This window comes from Peromyscus eremicus, chromosome 1 (genome assembly GCF_949786415.1).
Source record: "Peromyscus eremicus chromosome 1, PerEre_H2_v1, whole genome shotgun sequence".
NCBI lineage: Eukaryota > Metazoa > Chordata > Mammalia > Rodentia > Cricetidae > Peromyscus > Peromyscus eremicus.
Window position 1 is genome coordinate 107621007 of NC_081416.1, and position 22820 is coordinate 107643826.

Sequence of the window (22820 nt, forward strand, 5' to 3'; positions counted from 1 at the left end):
AGTTACAGAGGGCTTTATTAGAAGGAAGGAGGGGATAGGAGGGAGGAGAGCCAGGCCTGGGGGTAGGGAGAGATGGCGGGAGCAGAACTGAGAGCACGTAGCAGAGAGGGAACAGAGAGAGAGCAGAGAGCAAAGAGAGAGGGTGGGGTCTGCATCTGGCTTTTTTAAGGCACAGATTGTGTGACCACGTAGTCGCCAGTACCCCCTGATAACGTAAGATGCAAGACCCGAGCTGCGCATATAGCAGGAGTGAGGGCAGGATCTTAACAATCTTCCTGTCTGTACCTCCCAAGTATGTGATTAAAAGACACGTGCCACCATGCTGGCCCTTATCTAGTTTTTCATTAGCATATTAACTATATATAACAATGGGTTTCATTATGACATACACATATATTTTTTAACATTCATAGCCTGTTACCATATTGTCCCTCTCTACTATCACTAACCCAACTAGTCCCCCTTCTATTTTCATGCGTTTTTGTTTGATTTTTGGCTTTTGGCCCAATGGGTTCCATTAGGGTTACTTATAGGAGTGAATGAGAGATAATTTACAGGAATATGGGCAATGTCAGGAGCCAAGTAGCCTAACTGATTCTCATGGGAAAAAACTGTGTACCCAACCTTCCGTTAACAGTTTCAATAGCAACCATTTTTCAACAAGACCACAGCATGTACCTTGTGATCAACTCCCTGAAACATAATGGTTTGCTGATGGTCCGTTGATCAGGCCCTGGAACAAAGAGACCTTTTCCTGAACCCTACCTTACCCTAACTTCCTCCTAGTAACTTTCCATACCCCTATCTACTTCTCCTAGCTCCTAGCATATATAAGCCTGATTCCCCTTGCAATAAACGAGACCTTGACGCAACTCAGACTGACTTTGTCTTCCTTTACGTGCCTGGTCTCCTTTCTCTCTTACCCCCATTGATCTTACAGGAGGTGCCTCCTCGGGTCTCATCAAATAACGTGGCCCGCGGGACGGGTCAGGGCAACTTGCTAGTAACTACACTATGAAAAAAAAAGATATAGATCTTTAGGAAGGAGTGAGATCTTGTGCATCTCTTCATGTGAAGTATCTTCAAGTGAAGATACTTTTTAAAAGTGAATAACATTTAAGTCAGTAGACTTGGAGTACAGGTTGCCTTTCATAGTGAGAGAAGGCGTCATCTAATCTGTTGGATGCTGTGAGGGAAATGGTAGCCATTCCACAAAGAAGCAGGAAGTCTGCCTTCCAACTGCTTTCTCAACTACCTTCCAACTACCATTCAAGTCTGCTATATCAGTTCTATTCTTATGTCCAGGCTGCTGGCCTGCCCTATGGAATTCAGACTTGCTAGCCTCCACAATTATACACATACATTCTTTAAAATATGTCTCTCTTTCTTTATGTGTATTCAATTGGGAGGATGTCTTCTTGTCCAAGCTTGAATTTCAGCTAGCCTCCACAATTATACACATACATTCTTTAAAATATGTCTCTCTTTCTTTATGTGTATTCAATTGGGAGGATGTCTTCTTGTCCAAGCTTGAATTTCAGAGTTCTTTTTGCTGAAGCAAGCATTCAGGTTTTTTTTTCTTTCCAGAGCTTCTTTTAGGTGAGGAGGAAGCATGTTTCTGCTCAGCGCCATGATGGACTGAGTAGGACAAAAAGACCCACATGCAGTCCTACCCCAGGCTTTGAGGGGAAAACACTGGTTTGCACAATACCACAGGGTGTCAGGCAGACAGGGCACCATTATGTGAGCAAAAGTACAGTGGGTAATGGGAGGGAAAGAAGGAGGGAGGGAAAAAGGGAGGGATGGATGGATGGATGGAGGGAGGGAGGGAGAGAGAGAGAGAGAGAGGGAGAGAGAGAGAGAGAGAGAGAGAGAGAGAGAGAGAGAGAGAGAGAGAGAATGGTTCATTTCCTGTGGACAGAGGTTTATCTGAAGAGGTAAAAGAGGTGAGGAGTGTGCTGAGGTGGGTAGCTTGATTGCCACCCAGGGCCATGGTGATATCTGGGCCTGGGCCACTGCCAGGCCCATGTCTAGGTTCATGGCTCTGATGCAGCCTCTATCTGTGTTGATGTCTGAGGCTCCTGATACCACCAAGGACAGAGAGGATAGGGCTCTACAGAGTTGACCTCACCCTTCACTGGCTGCAATACTAGGAAGAACTGGTCCTGAAGCACTCAGGAGGTTCCTACACTTCACCTGGGCAGCACAATAGAGCTGACCCTGTCCACAGGGGCATGGGCAAGCTGGCCCTGAAGGTGTGAAAATGGGAGAGCAAGTCATGTCCCTCCCATCTGCCATGTGGTGGTGTAGGCGAGGAAAAGATACCCTCCTTCCCTTGCTCCTCGACACCGGCAGCAGGTGGGGGGACCTGACCCAACACCTCACCGGCCACAGCACTCAGTAGAATGGGCCCTGAACCTCTCCTGGGTAGCACAATAGAGTTGACTCTGTAGACAGGGGCATAGGTGAGCCATCCGTGAGGGCATGAGAAGGGCATAGCTGGTACCACCTCCCTCATCTGTGGTGTGGTGGTGGGGGCAAGGGAAAGATGCCCTCCCAACTTGCCCCTACTGCTGGCGAGGGAGCTGACCCTCCCCTTCACCAGCTGCAACATTCTGGAAAGCAGGCCCTGCACCTCACCTGGGCAGCACAATAGAGCCAATCCTGTTGGTGGAGGTGTGGGTGAGCCAGCCCCAAAGCTGTGAGTGGGAGAGAACTGTCCCCACTACACATCTGTTATGTGGCAGTATGGCTGGGGGAGAGATGTTCCTCCTACCCCTTGCCCCTCACTGCCTGCAACAGATGACGGAGCTTACCCTCCCCTTTACCAGCTGCAGCATTCAGGAAAGTAGACCCTGCATGTAACAGGCTTTCTTTCGGGCCACCAACCAGCTCCCAAATCATGACATAGAGACTTATTATTAGTTATGAATGCTTGACTTTATTTCATGCTCATTTTTTGCTAGCTCTTATAACTTAACCTGTTTCTCTTCACCTACATTTTGACTCGGGGCTTTTTACCTTTCTTTCCTTCTGTACGTCTCACTTTCATGGCTTGCTCTGTGTTTGGCTGACTGGCAGCTGCCTGACTGGCCCCAGGCATGCTTTCCTCTTTTCTCTCTCCTCCTACTTATTCTCTCTGCCCGCCAGCTCTGCCTATCCCTCTCCTGCCTAGCTACTGGCCGTTCAGCTTTTTATGAGACCATTCAGGTGCCTTAGGCAAACAAGGTGAAATAACAACACATCTTTACATAATTTTAAACAAATGCAGCATAAACAAAAGCAACACACCTTCACATAGCTAATATTCTGCAACATAAACAAACATAACACATCTTTGCCTAAAGTAATATTCTACAACACCTGTACCTCGCCTGAGCTACACAGTAGAGCTGACCCTATTGACAGGGGTGCAGGTGAACTGCCCCAAGAAGGTGAGCATCTGCCATATGGTGGTGTGAGTGGGGAAGAGATCCCCCCCTACCTGTGGGAAGTGGGAGAGCTGGCCCTGAGGTAATCTGCAGCACTTGGGAGAGTGGCTCCTACACCTCCAGCAACACAGTAGAGCTGACCTTGAAGGTGTAGGAATGGGAGAACCCACCCTGAGGATGTGAAGGCAGTAGAACTGGCCCTGCCCCTTGTTCATTTCTGCAAGGGGTGAATTAGCAAGGGCAATGCTGGAGAACCACCCTGGTGGTGAAGACAGGGGAGAGCTGATGGGCTGACCAACCCTGCAACTATCCAGGGTTATGAGTTGACCCACCCCCAAATCCACCCCATCTGTGATCTGCTAAAGCACATGAAGGAGCCATTCCTGCAGATCCCAAATGCAGGATTTCCACGACACAGGGCTCCAACAGGATATCCAAGAGGAGTCCCAGTGAGGGCCCAGCATCAATAGTGTAGCAGAAACCAAAGGCCTCAGACCAAACCAATGACTCTGCAATGAACACTTGCACATAAAGATACATGAATAATAGAGTTTACTGCATGACTCACTGTGTCATACTACAGCTTCCATGACAAGATTTTCCCTTTTTCTTTTCTCTTAAATTTTATTTTTTTTATTTTTTTGTTGGGGAGTATTGCAAGGGCAGAGGGGGATATGAAGGGATGGGAAATGAATGGAATTGAGATGCATGATGTGAAAGACAAAGAATAAATAGAGATGAATCAGTAATACCTCGACTTCCTGTTGAGTGGAGATTATTAACTGCATGCTTTCTCATCGGAGTGCCCATGTAGTTTTTGTAGGGTAGCCTATAGTTTTAGCCCTCTCCCTGTTGGCAGTTCCTATCTGAGCATGTGGCTATCAGAAGATAACTTTTGTTCAGTCTGTTCTCTCTACTTTGTGTAGAGACAGAGTCTCTCTTGTTTCTGCCATTGTACTGTGTGTGTGAGTTTCTGGCTGATTTGTCTGTCTCTGTTTCCCATATTGCCTGTAACTGGGATTATAGATGTGTGCCACCACATCTGGATTTTTATGTAGGTTCTAGAGAAATCAAACTTAGGTTATCAGGTGTGTGGCAAGTACTTGCATCAATCAATTCTTTATTTTTCTTTCCATGGGATTTTTTTCCCTTAGCAATTCCCCCACTATAGGTCCACGTTATTTATCTATTACTCTCGAACTAGAACATTGCCACTGTTTTAACAGCTTTCATATTTACACTGACAAATCAAGAAAGAAAATGCCCAGACTATACCCAACTAGATACTTCAAGTCCTCCAGGGAGGCTTCTGTATTTTTTGGACATCATTCATTCAACAGCTCCTATTTTAATTAAGTCTTTACTGGGTGCTGAGGATGTCAGAAGCAAAGAGACAAAGCCCGTATTATGGACACTTTTGTGTCAACTTTAGGTGGGCCACAGGCCCAAATATTTGATCAAACACTGTTTTGGATGTTTCTGTGAAAGTGTTTCTTGACATAATTTATCTTTAAATAAGGGACTTTGGGTAAAATGGGTTATCCTCTATAACATGAGTGGATCTCATATACAAGTTGAAGGCCTGAGGAGAATGAAGGCTGACTTCTTGTGAGAGTGAAGGATCTCGCCCAGCAGATAGCCTCAGGGTATGGATGTCAACCATTCCTGAGACCAGCCTGCTGGGCTTCATCATCAGCTTTTGATTTCATTAACCCTCCACAGTTGTGTGAGCCAGTTGCTTAAAATAAATGAGTGTGTGTGCGCGCACGCGCACACATACACACACACACACACACACACACACAGTATCTGACATGACAGTTTGATTTACAATATCTCAGTCTTACAATGATGCATCAGAAAGCGATATACATTCAATACAAATGGACTCTGAACTTTGCTCTTTTCCCAGGCTACTGATATACACTGCAATATTCTCACTGTTGTCCAAGTACATGTGGCTGCCAGCTACTTATACAGTCATAAGGGTAAATAACCAATACAGTGTAACGAGTACATTGTGCAGTGAATTACATTGCTAATTATGCTATTTGGAAGGCAAGGTGTGTTAAATTCACTTGGATTTACAGTATTTTTATTTACAGCAGGTTTATGGGGATATAGCCCCATCGTAAGTTGAGGACCACCTCTTTGTCTTATTAGTTTCATTTTGGGAAAGCTCTGTTCTCAGCATCTCAAGGCCCTGAAAACAGACATGCAAACAATTAGAATCCACTGGGGAAATTGCCTTCAGTGGCAAATTTACATCAGTCTTCCTTCACCACAGGGGCTATGTCGTAAGATCCAGTGGATGACAGAAACTGGGTAGTATCAAACTCTAAACATGCATATCTATATAATGCTTACTATGTAAATTAGGCATAGTAACAGGTTAACAGCAACAATAATAAAACAATTATAGTAGACTGTAATAAAAACTATGCAAACACCCCTGCCTTTCAAAATATTTTTATTAGACTTTTACCTTTCAAGTAAAAGGAGGCTCTTTGTAGCATCAGGTCAACAGAACTGAGTCAGCAACACTATCACTCCTGCACTTGGGGTTGATACTAAGGAGGAGAAGATATTTGAACACAAGCACTGTCCTAAGAGAGGTACTGTGTAGCTAAAGGGGAGTAGTATATTTAGAGTGGATGTGCCAGATAAAGTGATGATTCACTCCTGGGTATGACAAAACACTACACTGTGAGATTTTGTCACAATATTTGAAAGAGTGCACAGTTTAAAACTAGTGAATGTCTTTTTTCTGAAATTTTCCATTTAGTATTTTCAGATTGTGATTGAACTTGGCCGGCTAGAACTGCAGACCTGTGGATAAGGAGGGACTATATGTAAAGTGTGGTTGGGGGCGGCAAGATGGCCCAGAGAGTACAGGTGCTTGTTCCCAACCCTGATGGCCTTAGCTGGATTCCTGAGACCCACACAGTGGAAAGAGAGAAACTAGTCTTATGAATTGTCTTTTGATCTCTAGGTTCACACACACACACACACACACACACACACACACACACACTGTAAAAAATAAAAGAAGTATGGCTAGAACATAGTCAAGAAATCATTTATTCCTCTGGGGATACTTATAGAAGCGTTGGGGTATATTTTCTAGGAGGGTGGCACCTTAGTTGAAATACAAAAAAGTTTGCAAAAATTCTAAGGGATGGAAAACATTTTGTTTGTTGTGCTTTGGGAATCATCTGTACAGGTGGCAGTGGTTAAAAAAAAATTAAGGTGTAGCAATTGAGCAGATTGAATCTTTCGGGGATGCTAGCTGGAAGGGGGCTCATTTTGTGCTTTAGAGCCCAACGCAAAAACAAAAACTAAAAAACAATCAAGACAGGCAAATGCCAAGCAGCCTTTGCTTCAAATCCAGATGAAACTAACCTGATCAGAATGTGAGAACTGGAGGGAGTTCCCGGTGAGGGTACTTACTGCTTTCTCATAAACACCCAGGCATAGAACAGCCTGCTCTGTGGAGCATCCCAGGGCACTGTCATGCTGAATATTGGTTAAAAATTATGCATTGCTCAATGTCTTAAATCCATTGTCATGTGGAAATGAGGGTTTCCTCTGATAGCTATGATTGCATAATGAAAATGACTGGGCCGTTTAGAAAGGAAGAGAACCAGTAGCCGTTAAAATAAGGAGTCATTTGAGAGCTCTGCTCCATTTTCTGAAAGAAGTTTCAGAGACAAAGGCTAAAAATAGATCCTGAGAAGCAAACGACAGGTGAACAAAAAAATCTACATCTGCAGCCTAGAGGCTGATTACAATAGAAAGAGGGTACTCTTAACCTAATTGTGGTGCACTAACTGTAATTAGGTTAACAGAAATTTAGAGTGCTCTCCTTTCAAGGACACCTCGGTCTGTATGAGGTTTCAAAGTGGAGATGTTAAGTAGGGAACGAGCATCGTGTTGAGAGTCTCAACCATCTAGAGGCTGTTTGATGGCATAATGTGAGGTTGAAAGAGTGTTTCTGTTAGCTGGCCTCCCTTTGAGCACCTGTACCCTCCACTCAGGTGCCCAGTATCTCTCCCACATAAAGTGTTTTCTTTTGCTGAGCTCCATTTCGTGTGGTTTTGTTCCGTGGCCTATAGCAATGATTGCCTGCCAGCTCTAGACACATCTCTATAAGCCTGACTCTTTAAGACCTGAACTCAGAAAGAAGTCATTTTTAATACTTCAAAATATATTGAATGGAGCTTACTTCAAAATATATTGAATGGAGCTTATAACCGCAAACTTACATGATTTTGCCTAGATTATGTGGCTGTTTTCAGAGCCTGTGGCTGATGGAAAAGGGCTTTGTTTAGTAACCCACTGTCAGGTCCAAAAGAAACTGGGGACAAATGGCTACCTGTGGTGCTTATTAGCATACCAAAGTGCATGTTGGCCGCCAGGCTCTCTCAGCACCTCAAGTACCTGTTACCGAGTCCATGCTGACACCCTGACTCCTCAGCTCTTCTCATCACTCTCCCTCCCCTAAACTCATGGGCTTCCTTCCCTTCGCCCAGCTTCTCATACCTATATAACCTCGCCCCCTCTCTCTTGGCCCTCCCTTTTCTTTGCTCTCTCTCTCCCATTCCTTTCTTGCTCTCTCCTTCACCATGACCCAGTTCAGCCTACTAGCCATATTTAGTTTACTGCTTTCCCTCCCTGCTCTGGATTGTTCCTGATGCCTCTGGCTGTACTGTCCCTCATAGCTACAATAAAAACTTTCCCTTCCTCATACCTTGGAGTGGTCATGTCCTCACTTTATATGTCTGGTGCTGAAGTTCTTGCTTTATACACCAGCCTCCTGTGGAGATTTTAGGGAGATTCAGTTTACTTCAACTGTTGATAGTAATAGTATCTCTTATGTCTATTCAGGGTGTGGGATGAGGCTGTAAATGTCTGGTATGTGGATATCAACTTGGTCATCAACTCTACATTAATTTTATCAATGTGAAAATTCAGACTTGGTGGCAAGAAAATTTGCAACTAACTGGCTGTTGGCCGTAGGCACTTAATCTTGTAGAGCCTTCAAGTCTTCATGTGTCTAAATGGGGATACAGGATGTGAAAGGCAGCATTTATGATATGTTCTTAGCATTCAAAGTCCATGATGACATTGCTAGCCTTATCTTATCCTGTCTTGAACTCTTCCCCTAAACGAAGTCTTTGCTTCATCTCAGCTGACAGGTTGGGACACCTCACATGTGCCATGTTGTGGCTTATCTCAATTGTTTCCCTCTGGAATTTTCTTCAAAAACCTGGCATGAATCCCTGGACTTCATGTCACTTCCCTGAATTATCTCACCTTTCAAAATGATGTCTCTTTCCTGTCAAATTTATTTATATTTTAAATATGTTTTATTAGCATATATTAATTTTCACAAAATAATGACTTTCATATATGTATAATGTACTTGGATTGTTTACTTCCTGTTACCCTCTTTTGTTTATCTTTCTCACCTATACTAGCCCCTTTCCTCTTCCCAAATAGTCTTTTTTCTTTCATGCTTTAAAAAAAAAAATCTAGATTTGTGTATAAGTGCTACAGGCTGCTGGAATAGATCATAAAAACTCAGCTGGTTATGGCAAAGTCACTACCTGGAGGAATCAGGGAATTCCTCCAGAGAAAGCCAAATTCCAAGGAGTTTTTGGTGTTACTTGGCTTGTTATATATCAGCTGTATTCTGTTATGAAAATCATGTGTGCCTTCATAGTTTTCCCAATTGAATTTTCCCTAAGAAGGGCTAACGGTGTGGACTGATCACTCTCTGGACATACACATTCCAGGTATTTGGAGAACTGCCTCAGGAAAGGCTTTCTCTGGAATCAGATATCTCCCTTGGCCACTTTCAAGGACTAGCAGTAATAATAGTCCACATGTAAGTCTCCTGAATTAAGACAAATTCCACAAGGAGACACTGCCTAGGTCAGGTGGATGTTCAGTAACAGCTTTACACAATTTAGCTCGGACCCGCCTTTATTACAGCCTTACTGACTTTATAGACCTCTAACTCCTTATCTAACCACTTCTAGAAATATTTGGATAACTTTTTGCACTGACAGCTATGCTCAGCCAGAACCCCAGTTCAAGCCTCCCTGTAATTATCATCATTGGCAGCATCCCGCCAGGTCCATCCCCAGATGGAGGAAAGTACCTTATCAGAGATACCTCTGTATTCACTAAGAACAGACTTAACCATCCAGGCTACCTGTTTGAGAAGGCCTGGCGGATGTGCCAATTAAGCTTTACTTCCTCCTTTCCCAAACCTTACCTCTAATTCCAGATCTCCCTTTAACTATCACCAGAGGCATCTAGCTGTACAGGTTGCCTAGTGACCGAGCACACTTTCCCTCACCCTACAGAAAAATGGCAGATAGCTTGGACAGACATGAATCACAGGAAAAAAGAAGACAGTTTTATTTTCTCCCATTGACCTAGCAATTTATAGATTCTTAACATTTTCTACAAATCACGTTTAAGATTATAGATGAGCACATAAGTGCCCTCTTCTTAGATATTACCTGAATTTAGCCTTTAGTTAATTCATTTCCCCATTGGACACTTCCCTTTGGGGTTGCAAATGATAATTAATGGTTATTGCCTCCCTATGTGATTCTTATCACCCCTTCGTTTGACCCTGGAAGCCTGGCTTTGCACTGCTAAGTGAATACTGCTTGTAAGTATATATATACCAGGACTTCCAGGGCACGTAGAGGACAGAGAAGAGAAAAGAGAATGGAGGAACTAGATGGGTAAGAACTTGAGAGGAACAAATTGAGATGGGGAAGAAGTAGATTGAAGGGCTAGAAGAGAGTACTAGAGAAATGAGATGGAAGATGAGGAAGAGCCAGATGGGGAAGAACAAGATGAGGAAGAAAGAGATGAGGAGAGAGAAGGAGATGGGAGAGGAAATGATATGGGAAGGAACAAGATGGATGAGAACCTAGAAGGGGCAGAACTAGATGAGGGAATTAAGATAGAACCTAGAGGGGACCGCAGACAAGTGTAAAGAGAAATCAGGCAAGAAATGAGCTAAATATGAGAGCAGAATATAAGCTTGTAACTGACACAGAATAATAAAGTATATGGACTAAGGAGTTTTGTGTACATAGATTCATTTCTTCTCATCACAGATTAATTATCAGCTGGTTGTAGATTCTTCTCGGACCCTGGGAGGGGACTATCTAGGGGCTGGACCCCGATAGTCCCTGATATGTAAGAGACAACATGTAGTATTTGTCTTCCTGCAGCTGGCTTATCTTGTGTGATATGGTGATTATCCAGTTCCATCCATTGTCCTTCAAATGTCATGATTTTCTTCCTCTATAACAGAATAATATTCCATAATAATATGAATATGTGTACAAGCCACATTTTCACTCTTCATTCATCTGGTGGTGGACATTTAGGTTGATTCTAGAGCTTAGCTATTATAAATACTTCTGCCACAAATGTGAGCACAGGTGTCTCTTTACTGTATGATGACTTCGATTCCTTGGGTGGGTATTCCAAGTAGTGGAGCAGGATCATTTGATGCTTCTAGTTTGGGTATTATTTATTTCCACAGTGGCTGGGCCAATTTATATTATTACCAACAGGGTATAGGTTGCCCCTTTGACTCTTCTGAGCTCCTCACACACCTCATTAAACACTTAGCTTAGCTCCTTAGATGATCAACATTATATGTATAAAACATAATATTACTAAAAATAACCATGGTTGCATTTTACTTCCTATTGATTCTGTTTATTTTTCACATGTCTCTTCAACTAGACTTTACCATGAGTCAGAAAGGAGGAAAGGAGAAGGCTGTGATGCTGGGAATGCCTTCCTGGAGAGAGGAGAAGTCTGGAAGAGTTTGTGGTTCTGGGTGGAAGAGGTAACAAGGGAGGTGAAGTTCAGGTACAGAATGCCCCACCCCCCAGCTCTGCAATAGCAGGCAAGTGTGTTGGTTATATTACATTTCTCCTCTTCTCTACAGGTAACTTGAATATAACACTACTCTGTCTCCTAGCAATGCAGAAGAACCAACTGAGGTATGGTTCCGCTCCCATTGTTGGTTTTACTTTTTGGCATGGGGGAGAATGTGGTGAATGATTCAAAGTCAGCCAACCACCATTGTTCTTCAAAACCCAGATGATCTTGGGAGGAAGATGTCTCACTGAAAGCTAAAGAAAAGAAAAGAAAATCATATCTAAATGTTTTTCTTCTGAGCTCTGACTTTGTATCTGAGTCCCTCTTGGGTCGTTTGGTGCATCTGCCGTGTCTGGATGGAGGCTCAGGTTTATATGATAACCCCTAGAGCTGCAAACTCCCTCTACTGCATGTCTGTCAGACAAATGCTTCCCTCCCTTTTCACTGACTTTATTCTCTCTTCCAAAATGCCCGCCCTCATGAGATTCTCCTCTGATCCTTCCTGATTCCTCTCCTGAAATGAGAGAATCGTCAAAGCTCTCCTGAAAAACACAATTTTCAAAACTGCCTTCAGTGACCTACTGCTAACCCTGAGAGCTCACATGCTCACTGAGGACTGGTCGATGGTAGGGCTTTTTAATCAATGAGTTGCCACACTAATGCAAGGAATTGGGTTTAATTAATACAGACTTATTTGTCTGAACTTCAGATAAGTCCTAGCTATTTTTGACACATTCCCAAGGCCTAGATAAAAGGAAGTTTAAAATGGTAATTGGGAAGGACAAGCTTCCAATCTTTATAAACAGGAAAGATGGTGCATAGGCTATTATTACATTTCAATATGACCATTGCTGTAAGATAGTCTGCACAACTGAGCCTCCAGGGACACACTCAGCCAGCTCATCCTTAGAATCAGAACAACTGAATCAATATACAGTGAAGTTCTATATTAATATGCAATTTAGGGGATATTTATGCTGAATTCAGAAATCTAATTAGTGCTTTCCTCTTCAGGGACTAGCAACTATTTATTCCATTTCCAGTTCACCTGTGTCTGTATTCAGTTCTCACTCTTCATTTCCATGCTGCTGATAACACTCTGCTGTTCAGCCCCAACCATTTCACACAAAGGGCCCAGTAATGAAATGTACCAGAAACAGATGGCACAAAGAACTCAAAATGACTTTTAATTAAAATGCTTAGGTCTCTACATTATCACTAGAGAAGTGTTAATAAAATTCATAGTCAATAATTAGGGAGGACATTTGCAATGTGCTTTTCCAGGGGCTTCTCTCATCACTGCCTCCAAGTAGCTATCATGACTATGAGAAATAAAATGCTATTGATACATTGCTCTTGAGTCATAGAAAGTCTAGATGATGTAATGATTCTGTGCTCCAAAGCAAGTCTCAAAAGAACAAAAGTTGATGTTCATGACTACTTTAAAGCTTCTTTCTTAATCCATTTATCCATACAAGGTCTTTTTTTTTTTTTTTTTTTTTTTTTGTTTTTTGAGACAGGGTTTCTCTATGTAGCTTTGGTGCCAGTCCTGGATCTCACTCTGTAGACCAGGTTGGCCTCGAACTCACAGAGATCTGCCTGCCTCTGCCTCCCGAGTGCTGGGCTTAAAGGTGTGCACCACCACCGCCCGGCACAAGGTCATTTTTAAGACTGAAATTCCGGATAGAACTAAGAATAAAGTCAGCAGAAACAGGAAGCTTTCATTTAAATACTTCTGTACATCGTGTAGTCACCTACTGTATAGACATGAATTTTTGCTTGTGGAACACACAAAGAAACACATCGCAATGTCTGTGCTCCCAGATAATTGGGCATTTAAAATGCTGATCATATACTTTTCAATTTTGCAGCTGTGTGTTTTAGCCAATGATTCAGTCTCAATGACTGCATTGCCTTCTTTGTACTAACAATTCAATACGTAAAAAGCTTAATGGTCTATCCATGTGTTTAAATGCTTGTGTTAACTTTCCATTGCTGTGACAAAACACATAAGATAAAAGAAAAAAATTATGTTTTATCTCACAATCTCAGAAGTTTCAATCCATAGTCATTTGGTTTCAGTGTTCCTGGGTCACAGTAAGACAAAACATTATGGTAAGGGCCATTTTGTCGGGGAGAGGTCTCATTTCATAGGGATCAGGAAGCAGAAAGAACATGGGAGAAAGGGACCAGAGATATGATATAACCTTCAACGTGTGCTCACCATGACCTGCCTTCTATAACTAGGCCCAAAGGCCTGGCATGGTGACACATGCCTGTACCCCAAGCACTTAGGAGGTAGACACAAGAGGATCATTCTTGGATACATAGCAAATTTGAAGCTAGCTTTGACTAAAGAAGAACTTAAAGGAAGAAAGAGAGAAAGAATGAGACAAAGAGAAAGACAGAAAATTAAGTTTAATCTTAGGCACAAGGGGAATGAAAAACAACTTTTCTATAGATTTCTCATGGTAAAATAATGAAGACCATTAGATGGGGATAAATATCTTTAAGTGCTCAAAGGATTATGCTTATAGTTAAATTTTCACTGGAGTCTGCGGGGAAAATACTCAAATAAAGGCTGAGAAAATTTGTTAGTCATAGACCCCCTGTAAAAGACCTCTGAAGGCGGTGCTTAATGTACTTAGGGAAGAAGTGGGGTACAAGAAACAAATGACCACAAAATTATATTTTGATGTTCAAATAAATCAATAACATGAAATTTATAACATTAAAATTCATTCACTCATTCATTCATTTGTTTGCCTGTTTGTCTTTTGAGACAGTCTGTCATGTAGTCCAAGCTGGCACAAAATTTGTTATATATCATAGGCTAGCATTGAACTCATGATCTACCACCTGTCTTATTTTTATGAGTGCTGGGATTACAGATATGTAGTCCCATTGTCTGATTCTATTATTACATTTTATAATGTAGGTATGGTGGTTTGAATGAGAAATGTCTCCCATAGTCTTGGTTCCTGGTTGGTGGTGCTGTTTGGGGAGGTTTAGTAGGTGGCTTGTTGGAAGAAGTATGCCACTAGGGGAGTGCTTTGAGAGTTTTAAGTTCTTTCTCTCCCTCTTTGCTTTGTGCCTGTAGAATAGAACAAAGTTTGAACTTTCAGCTTTCCGCTCCTGGGGCTAAGCCTGCTGCTTGCTGTCATGCTGCCATTATGGACACCGATCCTCTAGAACCATAAGCTAAAGTAAACTCTTCATTCTGAAAGTTGCCTTGGTGAAGGTGTTTTATCTCAGCAACAGAAAAGTAACAACTACAGAAGGAGACCACTTAATGAATTAATGTCTGATTTTAAAACCAGAAAGGGCACAATGGAAGAAACAAAATGCAATCTCTTTATAAAATGTAGTAGAACACATGAAGGAAAGTTTACGGTAGCTGTCAGAACTGAAAAGACATAATGTCAAAGAAAGGATGTTCTATCTCTGTGAGTTTGGGATATGAAAATTCAGGGAGATACAGGAATGTATTAAGATCTTTATAATCATCTAATGACCGACCCCATGCTGCTTTTTTGATCATTGACTTTTCAAATACATATGTCTGAGAGAGGGAGCTGGCTGTCTGAAGCCTTCCCCACACTGTTCAGGACTTTGAATAAGCAGTGTTTTGATGGAGAAATTAGCCAGCTGCAGGTACTGTTGATGCATAATTTCATGGTTGGTCTTTGTTACAAGAAGGCTTCAGGTCCAAAGACATGCAGTAAATATGATGACTCACAGAAAGCAAGGAGCTGAGAGGGACAGTGTTCCATATCGTCAGCCTCAGCTATCTTTACTCAGGGAGTTTGAGAAAAGCTGATGACTTGAGTAGTGGCAGAAATGATACAGCTACTTCCAGAAATAAAACTGCTATTACTACCAACAGTCACATGGGGTCTAGCTTTTAGTATTCTCCTCAGGAGTCTTTAACGGAGCACAACTGGTAGCACTGTTGAGCAGCTGTTAATGCCCATCTCTGCTGTTCCGACTCCCAAGCCAGCCAATAAAGTCAGCCACTCAGAGAGACCACGCTAAGTTCACTGGTTTACACAGCGACGAAATGCTGATAGTCCAAGTCTTATTGCTGAGATTGTAAGAGCCTGTGAGCAATGGGCCATAGCTAATTAAATCTGGGACCACCTATAGCTCTGAGCTCCCCAGGTCTGATGTGTTCTACATCAACTATTTTGAGAGTCCCATTCTCCCCACTGGTGAATAGCTCTCTAGACCCCTGGAAACCCAGGACCCCAGAACCCTATGCTCCAATGGTCCCACTCCTGCACAGGCCTCCTCTCGGGCCTATTCTCTGGACTATGGTGCAATCAGTGTGTGCTCCTTTAGGGCTGAAGCAGGGCTGAGAGACGGCTACTTTCACAAAGGAGAGAGTAGAGGAGCTTGGGAAGGAGGATCATCATATCTGCTTTCAGAGGTCCCTCAAAGTGCATTCCCATGGGTGAGGATACAGTGAGGGTTGGCATGGTGGGATAAGTGGGGGCAGTGTTCAGATATACCAGATTTTTTTTAAAAAAAGTTGGCAGATATTTGGTTATTTGTGTTAACTTGTGAGTAAAGCTGCAATGGACACTCATTCATGTACTATTGCTTAATATTCTAAAATATGAATGAATCAGAATTTATCTATTGCCTATGGAGAGAAACATAACTTCTCCTTTCTCCTTATTATCTTAAATTTACAATTAAAATCCATCTTCTTGGGCACAATTGCAGAGTAGCACCTTAAAAAAAAAAAGAAGAGTAATAATATTTGATTGTGGTAAAAAGTCACAGAACTTGTTCTATTTTTTTAACCTGAGAGATAACTTTAATTTTTAAAAATATTCATCTATTACCACTGTGTATGCATATAATCTTCAGAATGTGTCACTGTATGATAAACTTTGAAATTGTTAAGAGGACAACTTTTTGGCCAGGGAGGTGGCATAGAGGGTAAGGGTACTGGTTACACAAGCTAGACTAAACTTAGTCTCATCCCTAGAACCCAAGTAAGGTGGAGGGAGAGAATCAGCCACACAAAGCTGTCTTCTGACCACACGCACCATGGTATTGTGTCCCCCCTTTATATAAGGAATTAAAAAAACTCTATCAAAAAATGCAATCCAGTACCCAGCAAGGAGTCACTCCCTGTCTCTCCCTTCCCCTGGTCCTGACAACCACGCTTTGCTGTCTTCCTCAGCGGATGTGCCCTTTTAGATGGTTCATAGAAACAGAATCATATACCATGTGGTCTTCTATTAGTGGCTCCTTTATCTCGGCACGATGTTGGCAAGGCTCATTTATATTGGAGTTGGTATTTCTAGTGGTGTGGTATTAACTACTAATCTTTCAGACTTCCACCCTCTGCATACTCCAGTGTTGAAGCCTGACTTCTTAGTGTGATGGTATTAGGGACTGGGGCCTTTGATAGAAAAATGTTTAGACGAGGTTCTGATAGTGGACAGCCCGTTATAGATTTAGTGGCCTTATAAGAGAAAAAGGCACTGGAGCTCACCCCTTTAAAAAAATCCATTATTTTATTTTATGAGTTTGAGTGTTTTGACTTCATGTACGTTTGTGTACTACATGCATAACTGATACCCAGGGAGTCCAGAAGAGGGTGTTGGATTCCTTGGAACTGGAGTTCCATGGGGTTGTGAGCTGCCATGAGAGTGCTGGGAATCAAACCTGTGTCTTCTGGAAGAGTAGCTCGAGCTCTTAATCACCGAGCCATCTTTCCAGTCCTGGGCTTCTCCTCTTTACTAGGTGAAGACACAATGGGGTATCTGCTAGCCAGGAGCTACATTAGCTGGAACCTCAGTCTGCCATCTCCCCAAACAAAGAAAAGTAATGTCTGCTGATGAAGCCACCCAGTGCACAGTAATTTGGTATTGTAGCTTGTACTGGTTCCGGCAATGTTTAATGAAGCTTTGGCGCTTCATTCCTCTGTTTCTGTGCAATGTTCCTCCTCCCTCAATTATGATAAACACCTCTCTTTGGTTTTCAACTTTATTTTTAGTTTTTTTTTCCTTTTTTTTCTCCCCCCTCCGGCCCCCGTCTCCTTCCCCCCAGTCCACCCCCCATTCCCACCTCCTCTAGGGCAAAGCCTCCCCCACGGGACTGAGATCAACTTGGTAGACTCAGTCCAGGTAGGTCCAGTCCCCTCCTCCCAGGCCGAGCGAAGCGATCCTGCATAGGCCCCAGGTTTCAAACAGCCAACTCATGCAATGAGCACAGGACCCGGTCCCACTGCCTGGATGCCTCCCAAACAGATCAGGCCAATCAATTGTCTCACCCATTCAGAGGGCCTGATCCAGTTGGGGACCCCTCAGCCATTGGTTCATAGTTCATGTGTTTCCATTAGTTTGGCTATTTGTCCCTGTGCTTTATCCAACCTTGGTCTCAACAATTCTCACTCATATAAACCCTCCTCATTCTTGCTAATTGGACTCCCAGAGATCCACCTGGGGCCTAGCCATGGATCTCTGCATCCAGATCCCTCAGTAGTTGGATGGGGTTTCTAGCACGGCAATTAGGGTGTTTGGCCATCCCATCACCAGAGTAGGTCAGTTCGGGCTGTTTCTCAACCATTGAGGTTTGCAGACAAATGGATGGATCTAGAAAAAATCATCCTGAGTGAGGTAACCCAGACTCAGAAAGACAAACATGGTATGTACTCACTCATAGGAAGATACTAGATGTGGAACAAGGATGACTGGACTGCTACTCACATCACCAGGGAGAATACCTGGAAAACAGGACCCCAAGAAAGACACGGGGATTGCCCAATGACGGAGAAATGGAAGAGTTATACATGAACAGCCTGGACATGAGTGAGGGTAATGAAGGGCGAGGGTCGAGGGAAAGAGAGCTTGGGGGAGCGGGAGATCCCAGCTGGATCAACAACAGAGAGGGAGAACAAGGAATAGGAGACCATGGTAAATGAAGACCACATGAGAATAGGAAGAAGCAAAGTGCTAGAGAGGCCCACAGAAATCCACAAAGATACCCCCACGACAGACTATTTTTAGTTTTTTGAGAACTTCATACATGAGTACTGAATCTACATCAATGCTACATCCCTCTCCCCATTCTCCACTCTTATTTCTTCCATGTACCCCTCCCTTCTTTAATTATTACTGTTACATTTATACATATGTATGTATTTATGTATACACTCACATGTGCACCAAACCACTGAGTCCATTGATCCTTGCCTGTGTGTGCATATGCCCAGGGCTGACCATTTGGGATTGGGAAAAACTATGTCAGGCTCATCTGTGGATGGAACTGATTCTTCCTCTCTCTCAGTAGCCACTAATTGTTCTTTATCTAGGGGTAGGACCTTGTGGAATTCCCCCCTTCCATATTGGTATGTCAACTGGTGTTGTCACAATGCTTGCCTTGTTAATGTAACCATGTTGTTGAGAGTTCATAGGTGTCTAGATATGGGACACTATCGAGCAATAGTCCTCTGGCTCTTACAATCTTCCTGTTCTTTCTTCCTTGGTGTTTCCTGAGCCTTAGCTGTGGCAGTCCTGTTGCAGATGTATAAATTGGGATTAGGTACCCCACTGACATTTACTCTCTACATTTTAGCCATTGTAGATCTCTGTAGTTGCCTGCATCTGCTGTAAGAAGCTTCTTTGAAGAGGGGAGGTTGCCACACTTACCAGGCTTTGCCAACACACTTCTACTTAATTTTTTTAGAGCAGTTTTTAGTGCACAGCAAAACTGATTGGAAAGTAGAGTGTTGCCACAGACATCATTCACTTAGGGATTATTAATATTCAAATGTGTAGACACACTGCATTTTATTTTCCCATTCATTAGTTGATTGACATGTGGGCTGCTTCTGCCTTTGCTATTATAAATGATGCTGTTTGGCTTTTAATAAATAAATTGTGTGTGTGTGTGTGTGTGTGTGTGTGTGTGTGTGTACATGTGTTCACATGTTGAGTTTCACAGGCACATGCACACCAAGGTGCATGTGTGGAGGTCAGAGGTCAAGCATCAGGATCCTGTTCTCTCCTGTCACCTTGTGGGATCTGGGGATTGAATACCAGCACATCTGCTTACTGAAGAATCTTGCAAGCCCTGCTCAGCTTTTTTGAGACTGGATCTCATTATGTATCTCAGACTAGCCTTAAATTTACTATGTATTTCAGATTGGCCACAAACTGGTGATCCTTTTACCTTATCTTCTGGAATACTAGCATTATAGGCAAGCACCAGTTTCCTTTTTTCTTGGATGTATACCTGAGGATAGAATTTGTAGGTCATATGGTAAGTCCATGCTTAACTTTCTGAGAAACCGTTGAACTGTTTTCTGATGTGGCCTCACCATTTTATATTCCTACCAGCAGTATTAACCATGCCCATTTTTAGAGGGCATTTTTTTTCAATTTTCATTGTATATGTTTATTGTACATTAGATTGTGCTACATAAGGACATTTCCACACAAGTATTTACTGTGCCTTGAGCATACTCCACTCCATATGTCTCCACCTTCTGTCTTCTCCCCCACCTCTCACCACTTCCCTTTGCTCACACCCTAGATAAGTTTGCTTCTAATTTAAGTCCATAGGTACAACCATGATTTTATAGATCTACATGGAGTCTAGAAACCACACGTGAGAAAAAAACATGGTATTTGTTACTGAAATGGACTTAATTCACTTAAAATGATTGCCTTCCTTTTCTCCATTTTATCTCAAATGATGTAACTTTGTCCTTTATGGCTGCAAACATTCCATTGTACATATATACCACATTTTTTAAATCCATTCCTTTATTTTGGGGCATTTAGGTTGGTTCCAAAACTCAGCTGCTGTGAACAGTGCTGCAATGAGCATTGATGTGCAAGTATCTGATACGTGGACTTAGAATCCTGTGGATAAATACCCAGAAGGAGCATGGGCTCTTGGGCCACATGATAGGTCTACTTTCAGTTTGAGGATCTTTCGTAGATCCTCACCACCATTTGTTGTTTTCTCACTGACTGGCATTTTGACTCTCCAGGTAGCTTTAATTTTATTTTCTCCAACACTTAATGAGGTTGAACATTGTTTCATGTGTTCAATGGCTATTGTATTTCATCTTTCCAAACTCTAGTTGCTCAGGACATAATTGAAAACTGGGACCTCACAAAATGAAAAAGTTTCTGCATAGCACAAGAAACAGTTAATTTACCGGAGAGCTGGCCTACAGAATGGAAGGAAATCTTTGTCAGTTATATATTTGACGGCCAGGGCTGGACTATATAAAGAATTAAAAAAACAAAACAAAACTAAACAGCAAGAAGTAAAACAGCCCAACCAGTGAATGAGTGAATGAGATGAACAGGCAGGTCTTAGGAGATATGCTTTCTCATTTTTATATCCTCATAAATATTAATTTATTATCCTAGTGTGTGAAGGGGTAATCTCATTATGATTTTGATTCATCTTTCTCTCATGACTAATGATGCCAAATACTTTTTCATGTAGTTTGTACCATTTGCGTATTTTTAAGTTTTTAATTAAATTTCATTCATTTATTTATTTGTTTGTTTATTTGTTCTCTTCTCCCACTTGTGTGTGTGTGTGTGTGTGTGTGTGTGCGCGTGTCCTCACATGCTGCATGCCATGGCACATATGAAGGTCAGAGGACTACTTTCAGGAATTTGTTACTCCTTCCACCAAGTGGGGCCTGGAGATTGAACTCAAATCGTCCCCCTTGGTGTTAGGCTTTTTACCCACTGAACCATCTCACTTAAAGAGTCTTTTGAAAACCTTTTCTTATGTGTACCCTTTAAAGATTTTAGCCTCTATATTACTTCATATCAGCAAACATGTAGAATAAGGCCACCCCCAACTTTATTATTCCAATAAGTAACATAACCAATGTTTTTGTATATACCAGTTTCTTGTTTAAACACATAATTTTTGTAATCATATTTTAAAATTGTGATAGAATTGTGGAACAAAAAATTTATCATTTTAATCATTTTTCCCTGTGTAATTCAGAGGTGTTAATTACATCCATGCTACCGTGCAGCTCCTGTCATGGTCCATCTCTGGAAAGTTCTCTTCTCACAAGCTGTACCCCTTGTTCTTTAAAACCTAACCCCCTCACCCCACCTGTCCCTAGCTTCTGACAGTCGCCATCATAATATCTCTATGACACTGACTACTCAAAGTGCTTTATCTAAACGGAATCACACATTTGTCCTTTTAAGAATAGCTTATCTCATCATGTTTTAAAATTTATCCATATTATAGTATACATCAATTTTCTTCATTTTATGGGCAAATAATATACTGTATTTTTATTATCCATCAACATTTCTACCATCCTAAGAATTTGATTTCGGCTTCCCTCTGGACGTGTGTAGACAAATCCATCATCCATGAATATTGACTACTGCTTACATGAATCTCCAAGTCTCCTACATCTCCAGATTGCCTGCTCCCTTTTCCCTGTACACAGATGACTAAACTGCTTGTAGCTGTGTATGGACGGACCTCTCTCCACATCCCCAGTAGCTGCTCTCCTTGGTGAGAAAATCCCATTTCCGTTTTTCTGCCACATCAGGACCAACTGGTTAGACACCCCTTATACAGTTAGCCCATGTTCCCAGCCTGACTCCTCTCTGTACCCTGTGCATTATGGTCACATCAACCTCATGGCCCACTGTCTCAGAAAAACCTTGTTCTGTAGTCTTCCTGTGTGGAATGACTCCTACCCCATCTGTACCAGTTCAAATCCTCCCCATCTTTTCATATATATGCAAAAATATTATATTGTTTGGGTAAATCTACATTGAATAAATCTAAAGATTCACTGAAGTTCCTATAGCTGTGAGTATTCAGAAAATGTCACGATGGGAAGGGATAGAATTAGAATGGGCTGAGTTCAAAGTCCGCTTCTAACGTTTAATAGCTGCATAGCTGGTTAAGTTATGGGACTATTTCCATATGGATAGAACAAAACACTGATCCCTCCTACAGAGAGAGGGTTTCTGATGCACATTAAAGAATTACGCAACAAGTGCAGGCTGTCTCTTCCCTAGTCATTATATCACCATTGCTCCTCGCACCTTTCCCAAGGGTGACAGGGCTAGCCTGCCTTGCACCTGTGTCCTAGTGTGACCCTCCTTTTAGTCTGAAAAGATAGCACAAGATTCAGAGGAGGACCAGTTTGACAAGCTGGGCCTCCTCATGGAACTCAGTACCAGGTGGGTGGCTGCCCTTTGCTCACGGGGAGTGGGAACTTCGGTGAGATCTAAGCTAGATGAACTAGGTAATCATCTTGTGAGTCTGGCATGTAGTCTCTGCTATACACATGTGTTCACCTGATCTGTAATAATGTTCTGATTTAAGCCTGTTTCTGTTGGGCTCAATTCTGCATTGCTTTCCTGCTTAGGTAATGTTAGTTAAGGCATCTGTCATGTTGGCAATCTTATATGGGTCATTGCTGATGTCCTC